This window comes from Aythya ferina (assembly GCF_964211825.1).
Source record: "Aythya ferina genome assembly, chromosome: 2".
In the NCBI taxonomy this organism is placed as follows: Eukaryota; Metazoa; Chordata; class Aves; order Anseriformes; family Anatidae; genus Aythya; species Aythya ferina.
In genome coordinates this window covers 20,699,449-20,711,698 of record NC_140297.1, presented here as the reverse complement: position 1 = coordinate 20,711,698, position 12,250 = coordinate 20,699,449, and the positions used below count along the sequence as shown (strand labels likewise).

The 12,250-nt window shown below is 35.6% G+C and overlaps 1 protein-coding gene across 2 annotated transcripts in view; it reads left to right on the top strand.

The window, feature by feature from the left end:
• The window catches only part of MALRD1 (MAM and LDL receptor class A domain containing 1), a 264,634-nt gene that overhangs the window by 219,628 nt on the left and 32,756 nt on the right, over positions 1 to 12,250 (top strand). The window lies entirely within an intron of this gene.

Genomic DNA, 12,250 nt, shown 5'->3' with positions numbered 1-12,250 from the left:
TCTTTATCACAGTTTTGTCCTTCATGTATTTTAGTGGATCTTGCCAAAGAGTTTGCCAAATTACTAGAAAAGTAGAAAAGTGACTGTCTTATCAGTCTATCTGTCTTAGTCATGACCAGACATTGAGGTTTGTCTCTTAGTCTCTAGGTAACTCACATTAATAAGCCTACTGACAAAATTTCAGTTATTGAAGAGCCTGTATCTTTCATGAGAGATGTATCCATTGCTGATTGACAGAATGTTATAAATAACATACTCAGAAAATAAAGGCATTTCATACATGATGACTTTCATATATGAATACTTTGATTTAACTCCCAGAAAACATTGTTAATTATATACAGATTTCCAAAACAATGTCCAGTAGTATAGCATAGAGAATGGCCTCTGCCAGATGCTTGGAATTTTGTCAAGATGGCTGTTTCAAAACTTCCTGGTACACAGAGAGAAAGAGGAATGAAAACATGGGGGAGGTTGCAGATAACATGTAATGGATAACCAGAGGAAAAAGAGGGATTGGGAAACCCGTGGTGGTTTTACCCTACTGGGCAGTTGAACAGTTGTGCTCTCAATCCCCCTTCCAAAAGGAACTGTGTGAGAAAATACAGTGAGAAAGGGGTCAAGGACTGAAATACATACAGGGAGATCACTCATCGATTACCATCATGGGCAAAACAAACCCTACATAGATTCATGTAGTTTATTGCCTACTACTAACAGGCTAGAGCAGGGAGAAATTAAAAGCAACCAAAAAACACCCTCCCTTCTCCCTCCACCCTCTTCTACCTCTTTTCCCCAAGTAGCACAGGAGATTGCACTCGCTCTGTAATGCTTTGTCACTCTCTGCCCCTGCTCCGCGAGGGGTGCCTCCCACAGGATGCTCTCCTTCCTGAACTGATCCTGCAGGGGCTTCCCACAGACAGCAGCTCTTCAAGAATTGCTCCCACATGGCTCCGTACAACAGGGTCCACCCATCTCCAAGGAGCAAACTGCTCCAGCACCTGTCCCCCATGAGCGGCAGCTCCAGCCCGGGGCCTCTCCATGGGCTGCACAGCCTCCTCCAGGCCACATCCACCTGCTCCACCAGGGACTCCTCCATGGGGGTGCTGCAGCGTGGAGATCTGCTCCATGTGGGACTGATGGGCTGCAGGGGTACAGCCTGCTCCACCAGGGGCCTCTCCATAGGCTGCAAGGGAGCTTCTGCTCCATTCCTGGAGCACCTCCTGCCCTCCTGCTGCACTCACCTTGGGGTCTGCAGGGCTGGCTCTCACTCCTTGCTCTCCTAGCTGGTGCTATGCAGCAGGTTTTTTTTTCCGTTTCTTAAATCTGCTCTCACAGAGGCACAACTAACATCACTCACTAGCTCAGCTTTAGCCAGAAGCAGTTCCCTTTTGAAGCCGGTTGAAACTAGTCCTTAACATGGGGCAGTCCTGTCAGCTGTTCTTACAGAAGCCACTCCTGAAGCCCTCCTGCTTCCAAAACTTTGACACGTAAACCAAATATAGTACCAATCAAAACTTTATAATGTTTTGAAGGAATTAAGCATACATATAATAACAGAGGAGTTAGCCTTTCCTGAAATAAACCTCTGTATATTTGAAACCCCCACACCAGCATTATGAAAAGAAAAAAATGAACAAAAATGTATCTTGAATGCAGAAATTTAAAAGTACTGCAGTTTTTCTAGAGTAAAAAAAAAAAAAAAAAAAAAAAAAAAAAAAAAAAAAAAGGATGAAAAGGATGACAGAATTGTATGGAGATTTGGAGATTTATTCTCCACAGCAACTGCTACTCCAGACTGCAGGCTAGATCAGGAGAAAAAAAAAAAAAAGGCAGGAAGTCTGTGGGACAGCAAGGAGAATCCTGAAGAGAGGAGAGTGCAGAAGATAATGCCCTGACTCAGAAGTGACAGATACTTCCTAGATACCCAGCTGTAACCGTGGAGGTAAAGTGACCCCAAAAGTCACTGAGTTTGAGTAAAATGAACAGGACTTACTCTTCAGTGACACAGAGAGCAAGATTTTGTGTTGGCATATCCTTCTTTTTCTTTTTCTATTTTGCATACACAATGAATTCTGGTCTTCGACTACTTGAGATACTTTTGTTCTAGTTCCTGTTAAATAAAACCTGGCTCTGGAAGTAAAAAGTGCCTTTGGCCTTCTCTGAGGCACTTGGTTTAGCAAAATAAAGCCTGGTCAGATTGCAAAGCTTTGGCTGATTCAAGGCTCCATCACGGTCCTATGAAAACCCAAATCCCTGTTGATCTTATCTTAATCTGAGGTACTTTGATTGAAAAAATACAGTGTCTGGAAAGCATTTTTATTGATGACAAGGGGTGATGTGTTTTTTTTCTGTGTTTTTAATGCAATGTGGTTGAACTAGTTAGCTGTATACATTCCTCCAAATAGCTCAATATGTCAGCAGGGAAACAGAACGAATTTGCAGTAGCTGCTTAAGCAAAATAAATAAACCATTTAAAGAGATTGAGAGTTGATAGTAGATTATATGTATAAATATATGAGATTTTGTACATTTACTACTTCTCAAGTGCTTTTGGTGCTGTATAATTTTATATGAATTCTCCATTGTTGCTAGATATATAACATGAATACTAAGGATGTGAACCTGACTTCAGCAGCTTGTAACTAAGTGGGTTCTGTAGAAGGTAGAAGGTGAGCTCCAAAATCCTATTATGAAGAGCTACCAGTAGACCAGGTGGAAAAGATAACTGTGGATAGAACTCTAGAAAAGTTCAGCATTTACTAGAGTGGGTAACAGGGTTGATATATAGGGTTGTTGTCATTTCTGATGTTACTGAAAATAGCTTTTCTTAGCTGGTAATGCATGTTGTAACCTCAGTGCGAATCCACAGTGTTTAAGAAAGTTATCGCGGTGAATGTCCTCAGTGAGAGTCTGCAGAGCAATGGTGCTTTGCAGGTGATTATTAGCTTGCTGCTTGAATGAACCCAGCTTGATGGCTGTGCTGGTTTTCTCTGATAGGTTTGAGAGCCATTTGTGTTCATTTCTCCTATATGGTTGGAAGAGTATTTGGAATACACGTAAAACATGTTTATCTTGTTCTTACTGTTTCTTGGGTGTGCTTTTTGACTGCCAGACTCGATGGAACTCAAACACTATGGTCACTCTTATTTCACAAAACGTGGCTTCTGTTTGTCCTGAGTTCCCTTTTGTAGTAGATGTGTAGCCAAGTAGCTACTGGGCTAGTGCTGGCAATCATATGGTTGCACATGCAAATAATCATAATTTGAGCAATAATGCTAGATTTTTCGTACATACAAAGGTCTTATTTCCAAAATTTTCTTTTCACTTTTTACATGTACCTTCTCTATTTTCATTTTTATTTAGTTAGTTATTTATTTATTTTTTTAAAAATAAAGACCACAGAGCTCTGGAAATATAGGGAAACAATCTGGGAAATGTGTCTTTGTAACCCACTGAAATGGAAAGGTGAGGCTTCAAAGACTGTATTAGTGCTGGAAAAACAAACAAACAAAAAACAAACAACAACAAACAACCAACAAACAAACAAAAAAAACCACCACCACCAAAATGAACCACACTGAGAATAGTATAAAAATGTTCCTTCCCAGACCAATAATGCAATATTTTAACTCTCATACCAATTAGACAAGATTAAGATATATTCACATATAAAACATACTAAAACTTACATATAATAAACTCATTATAGTGCTTGCTATTCCTTTTATTTTATATAAACACTTTCTATGTAATATACCAAAATTCAGAGTAGTTGCACTGTACGTGTACTATACAAAAGAGTATAAAGAGAGTGCTTTTATTAATTCCTGGCCTAAGAAAGCTCTATCCTTAAACAGAAAATGTAATTACATTTACTGCCCTGTAATTAAACAGTCATGTTATAAATTAGAAATACATCTTCATTAAACAATTTTGAATATGTACCATCTAGCTAATGAAGCTCTAGAGATAAGAATTTCAAGGACTCTTTATTGATAGATAATTATTTAATGTTATCTTTGTAGTTGTGTATCTAAATGCTGATCTGGCCCCAAATACAGAAATTAAATTATTTTGTTTGTTTGCTTTGATTGATAATTGTGAAAGAGTTGCCTTTTCTTTTTACTTTTTAGAAAAGAATATATTTTGCAAGGTTATAATTGGTTCAGATTTTGCTTATTCTGCTTAGAAAAGCTATAGTCTATTTGATCGCCTATTTTTTACCTCTCTCCTCCTCCTTTCTCAAATGAGCCCTTTATTCTAATCACAACTGGTGTGTTTTAATGGACAAATACAGTATTTTATCCCCAGTGGCACAATAACACTATTCTACAAATATGAAAACATTACTTTGTAGTAGTTGAGACATTTTCTCAGAATCTGATTTTGTCTTCAAAGTGCTTACTTCTGCTGTGCAAAATACATTTTTTTGAGAAGAAACCCTACAAGGTGGCATGCAACTTTAAATAATGTCATAGGAGACTTGTTCAATGCATTTTCCAGACAAGTATCATGTGTGCCAAATGACGGAAATTTCACGTCCTGTCTGGGCAATGTCTTCCAGTGAGGAATGACTGCATTTTTCTAGACTCTTGCCCTTGGATCTACTCTAACATGTGCTGTGGATTTTTGAGGAGGGATGCTGATAGTTGTGTTTAAAAACTAAAAGTAGGGGACTTGTTTAAATATCAGAAAGTATACCATGAAAAAGTATTCCCAACTAAGAAAATAAAATGCTTGGAAGCATCTAGCCTGCCATCTGGTGAAAATATAAAGCCCAGAGAGTGACAAGACAGACGCATCCAATTCATTATTAAAATGAGTTTACAATGGGAGAAGATGACGATTCCCATTTCAGCTGTTTGTCCTGCTGATCTCAGAGATTCCCACCTCAGTTGCAGGCAGGATTGCTGGTGTAACAGCTGCTGAATCACTGCGGGTTACAACCTGCTGAAGCAAAGCAAACTGCTACTGAGTTCACAATTTTTGTAAGAATTTTCTTTTAGATTTGCTGAACAAATACGATATAGCTAAATTGGTAAAGCTGTTTAGAGCCTACATATCTACCAAAGAAAGTGTTAGTCATGCAGAAGTACTTTTAGATAGGGAAGGAATGGAACAAGGGTGTAGCTATGAATGAAAAGGAAAACTATCACAAGAAGTCAAAAAGATAAGACATTGAAAAGGGATGTTATGCTAAGATTTGACTTCTGGGGAATGAAGACAAAGGAATATTTTTATATGCCTTTAGACATATGTAAGCACATATACAAGCATACATAGCTGACTTAGAAAAGCATGTTCATAACCTTCCATTACCCAAGAGCCATCTGAAAAGTGATGTTGATGCAGATAAAATAACAAATTCAGTTTGCCTGAGTTGGGTTAATTTGAGAATGAAAGGACAAAATCTCTATTCTCCAGAATAAACAAGACACAGCTTATTGTGAAATAAAATGTACAGTATATTGATGCTTATGTAAAACTCTTTCCTAAAATCTCTATTTCCTTTATTATTTTCTGTTCATTTTGTATCTTATTCAGAAAAGTTTCATGATATCAAGATGTTTATTTCTGATTAAGTAATCCTATTGCTTCTTGATTTTCATGTTTCTGACTTCATAGTCTTTCCCAAGACAGACAATCATGTCATTAAGAATATATATGGGATAACAGAACACTAAGCATCACAGGAAATTGAACTCTTCAGGAATGTTTCCCATTTCATAAAAAAGCGGTAGAGTTATGTAAACAGCAGAAGTATATGCAACCTAAACTGAGCCATCTCCCAGTAATATTTCTTGCATGGCTGCTGATATATAGAGAGAGAGGGAATAGTGATTTTTTTTTTTCCACCAAGTGTTTTAATTTAAAAATAAATTTGTCATGTTTAAAACTTCTGTGTTTGCTTTTGGCAGACATATGAAATGATCAGTTGAGTTCAGCTAGAGGTTTGTGGAATTTTATACACTCAAACATTAATAATTAATGTTTTCATTCTTGCATTAAGAATACAAGTAATACAAAAGAATCATTATATATGTGATCTAGGTATAATGCCCTTCTTTTACAGTCTAAAATATTTCTAAAATTTGTAAATATTCTTTAATTGTTCCCTGTACCAGGGGAATAGTTTATTCCTGAATTAGTACTTTACCAACCCCACTGCAACTCTAAAAATCAAAGTGAGACTTATATTTAGAGTTTGATCAAAATAAATTATGTTTTAATATATAATATTAAAACATAATGATGTATATATGTAATCTTATTCATAAGAGTATATGCAAATAGACATAATTTAGCAGATACAGTGAAAATTACTTAGGCATATAAGAATGCTTATGGGAAAAAAAAATCTGTTCAGTTGGTTTTTGTCTCCCTCTTTCCTCTACTAAGAAATCTTAGTATCAGAAGTGCTTGAGATGCTAAAAACATTCAGCCTCTCTGATAAATATCCTATATTTCTATTTTGATTTTCTATTCCCTCTTTAAAAACAAAATCAAAGTGAAATAAGGTTTCTACCATAGGAAGATTTTATTATTACTAAATGAAGAAAAATGTCTTAAGAGCACCTTTACCTCTGAATGACCTATACCCCAAGACTATAAACATCATTGCACTTAAAATTCAGGAGACAGTTTTGTCTACAAGAGGGACAAGTTTAGGATCTAGGAAATATATCTGTCAGAGAGGATGCTTATTGAGTGATAATGAGAGAGGTTTTTACAGGGGAGGATGTTAATTAATGTTGGATACTGGATGCTTGCCAAAGTATGAGGGTTCCACAAAGGGTTAGTCCTATGAACACCAGATGCTGAAGAGTAGGAGAAATGGATGAAAAGCTTAAAATCATAACATTTTTGAATCTGATTTACTCATAACAGGAAGGAATAGGTGTAAATTCACAGAAATACTTTTCAATAAAAACAAAACCTGACAACAGTTGAAGAATTACATACCAGTGAAGGAAACATTAACACAAGGTTTGCAAAGATTACTGTGCTAAAGCCCCTTCTTCTTCACATTCATGCAGCTGCTTTTTTGAATTTAAAAACATCTTGGTATATCCATTCATAGGCCCATAAATTATATATATGACATCAAACAACTGTTAATACACTCTAGGTTCAGATATTCTTACTTACCTTTCAGATTAAGTCATTCTAGATTTAAATGAATAGAAAACAGTACCTTGTCTGAATATAGTATTCTCATATCCTAAGATTATCTCTGCATGTCTGCCTATCAAAACTTCATTGCTTAGGATCAGCTCATCACTAGAGATCTCTCTAGGAGGTACCTGGATGCTACAGGTTGAGTATACCTAATACAATGCACAATATTTTATAGAAGTTGTTAGGGACTTAGAGATTTTTGTAAAATCTATATAAAATCAAGAAAATTATTAAGAATTTTGAACTTTCACTGCATTGAGGAAGGTTTCAATGCATTTATGCCTGTGCTTATGGTGGGAGGAAAGGTGAGGATGGTGGAGATCTGTATTTGATAATGTGTTATTATATAAATTGTGTAGGAAAGACAGCTAGCTTCTATTATGTACTAACTACATCCTGGTATGTGTCCTAATGACTCTAACCCACAAAACTCCCTGGTGTTACAATGTCCTCAAGCTATCTTGCAGGTTTACAATTTTCCCTCTTATTCAGCCACAGTGAATTTAAGTCTCCAAGAATTATACCCTTTGTGCTGTTGCTAGGTGGCTAAGGGATTGCCTAAAAGCAGCAAATTCTACTAAATTAAGAACTTTTGAACTTTTCTTCCTGGCTTTTGTAGTGTTGACTGATCTGGAAAGCTCCATGTATTTTAATTTTAAACACATGCTAACATAGAGGATTTTTCTCAATGCTTGGAAGGATCTTTTCATGTTTGCTATTGCTCTAATCAGCTACCAGGCTGCATCTCTAAGAGGGAAGCAGTAACTATGTGCCATTCCCACACAGACTTTTTTATATTACTCCAAGGAAAAGTACATATACATTAAAGAAAAAATAATTTTGCCCACTTCTAGTCTGCAAGTCATACTTTCAATGTACAGAAATATTTCTCTTTCAAAAATATGGATTGAAGTTGTGAACTTTCAAATTTTTTTTTTTTAAGTACGTAAAGGTAAGCTGGTTCATGCAAGAGTTTCAATATTGATCTCAGCAGTGTTACTCCAGAATAAACATCAGGAATAAATTACAGCAGACTGATGTTTTGATCATTTGCTTTTAAATGATGGAGGTGAAAAAAGTTTGGATTTAACTGTACTATTTCTCTGTGGATGAGAAAATGAATTGGCCAGGACACATAATATTTTGTTTTGTCTTTGTTTACTTGGAATATGTGTGCTTTTGCATTGACAGATTAGATAACAAATAACACAGATAAATCACATGTCAGATTTCTGGAAAGTCATCAGATGGCTACCTAATCACCCTCAAACAAACGATGTCTTAACTCACCTTCTGTCCAGCCACATGGAAGCCAGACTGGTGATTCTGCTAGTGGTCAGTGAGAGGGGACTGTCAAAGAGCCCAAATAAGTTCCTACATTTTTCTATCTAGTACTGTACATATTTAGAGTACTTTGGAGGCCGTACAAATTCCTTGGATGTACTGCAGGTATCAACTATGTATGACCTATGAAACTATGTCCTTTGCACATAGATTAATCTTTGTAAAGTTCCTGTTAGAAAAGAAAACAGTATTGGAGCCAGCCATAGGTGATAATGGCTTCTTTAATGTAAGTGCTAGGTGAGATTATACAGGAAGAATTGTCTAAATTCTAACATAAATTATGTTCAAGTTCTGGTTTGTTAATATATTAGAAAAATAATTTTATTTCTATGTAAGTTCCCTTGTTTCCATTTAGAACATTTCAGTTTTGTACCTTCCTCACTTTTCTTTATTAGCTATTGTATTTTCCATTGATGAAATTTCTGCGGTACTGCATTTAGTAGCAAAAGCAAATAAAAATAAATACATAAATAAAAATTTATTGGGGTAATAAAATGAAGCTAACAAAAAGATGACTGCCAACAACTAGTTTCAAAAATGGAACCTGTATTGTGCAGTCCTGGCATACCTGACTTTCCTGCACAAGCCACTGAAAGTACAGCTTTTCATGACTAGGAGCTAAACAAAACGATTTTTAAGTGTTGTTAAATTGAAAACATGCTAACACATGTTTTGCATAGAGTAGAATTCTATTTTTTAAATAGTTATTTCAACTACAGCAATTGCATTTTCACGTTTTTAGGTACTCATGTTATCAGGTATTAAAGCCTCCCTCCCTCCCTCCCTCCCTTTTGATAAATTAATACTTTATTAATGTTCAATTTATTTGGGACTTAGGAAGATGGAATAAGAATTTCCCCAAACTTGTTTAATATTTTAGTATATGATAAATATTGTGTTTACATTGTCATAGAAATCTACTGAGGTTGCCTTCACATCCCTTTTGCTTCCAGAGGTGAAAGTGAGGTGATTTGGTAAAATATTTTTTGAGGCACAGGTGCTATTATAGGAATTTTATCAATTTAATCTCCACTCTGAACCTTCCCTTTTACCTACAGGCAGGTTGTGTCTAAACCTCACACATTCTTTGATAATTTAGCATTTTAGAATGCATTCTTACCAGTCACATCTAACAAATGTTCTTGCCCAAGCTGTCTTTACTATGTGCCTCAGTTACTACAGCACTGTCACTTCTTGCCTAGATGACTGCAGGGTTGCTAGGTTGATCCTCAGAAAGCAGATGCAGAGAGTACTCTTCTGATCATTGCGTTGACCATATAATTCTTCTTTTTGCATCTCACTGCTCCCTCTTTTGCTTCAAATGTCAATTATTGATTCTGCTTTCACAGTCTTCATAATTTTTCCCACTCCATCTGTTATGACTTGCTTAACAAATATAATTTGAACATGTTTTAAATACTGGATGCTAGTTGAGGGTGTAATATGGACAACAAAGCCTGTGCCCTTTCCAGAGCAGAAACATAGCAACTCATTTTCTATATTCTAACAGGTCTTTGCGCCCTTGTGAACATTTAAAGCACAATGTGGCAAAATACTTCATATTTACTGAACAGAAAGTAAGAATGTCTTTCAAAACAACTTCATTCAAAATGTACATGAAACACGGACTAAGCACAGGAAGGAATTAGGCATATGATTTACCTATAAACCCAGAGAATCAAAGCATAGTACAATAACCTTGCCTTTGACATTTGAGCTTCTTTTACAACTTTTTCATCTTCAATCTCTAGCTTTCGTTTTTAATAACCTACTTTGTTCTGGTAACAAAGCCCTCACAGCTGGTATTGGCATGCAAAAGCCAGAGCAATTACTTTCATAAATTTTCCAGGCCATCTTTTTTGGAATATTTTTTTCTTATAACTGTGAAGAATGTACAAGTATTAAAAAAAAAAAAAAAAAAAAAAAAGTACAGCAGAGAACTGTAAAATTTTGTAGTCAGGCTAGTCTTCAACATACAAAGCTCTGCTGACATTTCAGAAGCACAGGTGTGGTGCCATAATAATCAAAAGAAAAACTCTCCTCTTTTTCACGTTGGTTTAAGAAAGTAATTTGTAGTTCATGAGGCTTCTGGGAAACAAACAAACAAACAAACAAACAAAAACTTTGTTAATGCCATGGGCTAAGCACCCTTTTTTGTATAGTTTTTTTTTTTAAATTGGAGCTGGGAGAAGAACAATTTGATTTCAATGTGAAGAGCAATAGGGAACTAATATTATTTCTTAGATAGACTGAATTAACCCTAATTCTGTGAACTCAAATTTGCTAAACATTGTATTCTGGAATTAAAGTTAGCTGAAGAAGTACTAACTTTTTCTCCTTTCAATCTCCCCCCACACACACACATATTAAGAAAAATGAGAATATAGTTATTCTTGAACAAATTCTCAAGAGAAGAGATAATTTATTTTTCACTATAATAACAAATATTTTACAGGTTTTTGATGAAAAACAGAAATTTCAACAAAATATTCTGAAAAAAATCTGTCTAGTCAAAAAGTGTCTACAAAGTAATTTTTTAGAGAAAACATCCCATTTGTCCTAGCGAAAAAAATCTGTGCAATCTACAATCATTAGAAAGGAAGAATACTTGTCTTCATTCTCATTCTTATATTGTACTTTTTATTTTTTTCTTGTTTGTTTGCTTGCTTACTTTTTTTTTTTTTTTTTTAATATAAATTTCAAGGAAATATCTATTCAACATTCCCTGTCCTCAGTACTAGCTTTGGGCTGTCACTGTACAAATACATCAGAAGCAAATACGTATTACACAATGAAGGGAAGAGGTTCTCAAGAGAGTTGCAAGTTCTTGAACATCCTAAAAATAATTTCCTTCATGTAAATAAAGCGTGTACTTATTACAAAACATTTCCACATAATATCCCAAAACAGTCTCCCTTCTAATGTTACCAGAATACAACAGTTGCAAGAAGACCATTTCATCTGTAGCATATATTCTGGTGTATCAGGGCAACAGGAAGCACAGAAAAATTGTATTTTTTTTTTATTTATTTTTTTTTTGTGGTTACAAAAATTATTGGAGCTAAGTGTTCAGAGCTGTGCCAGTGTGTGCATTACTCATGACTGATTTCTCTCTTCTGCAACAAAGAGCCCACATGGATATTTTTTTTCCCTCCCGTTGTTATTTTTAGGGCAGTTCAAGCACAAGTTTCAGGCACAGATTCATGAAACTTGGCAGGAAAGATGACTGACCAGTCATCTTTAAAACAAATTTTTGAAGTAAAAATTCTAAAGCCACAGAGAAAAGTGCTTTAGCAATTGAACACTTACGGTGCTTCAGTAAGTGTTCACTCTGCTTCTATGAGGGTATAAAAACCATTCAGGAGATTAAAATACAGGTCTGGAAATGAGGGCTTCAGAGTCCAGCTAGTGCAGCTCCCCTAATACAAGTTCTTCCAAGGTACAGAAGCAACTTAAAAGTCCATGTCCTTCTTACTTCAAAAGGCTTTTTGACATAATACTACTTGGATATTATTACAGTTCACCCTTTTCCTTTCTGATACTTACTTCATCAGTAATGAGAATATAACAGTGTTCCCTCTTCCCCAGCCTTTTCTGTCCTGTTTGTTTCAAGCTCTTCAAGAAAGGGACTCTGGAGTTTTGTTTGCCTTGATGAAACTGGGACCGCTTACAATGAGACAGGACCTGCAATTGTATTTTTTAAGTGCATAAACAAGTGTTAAGG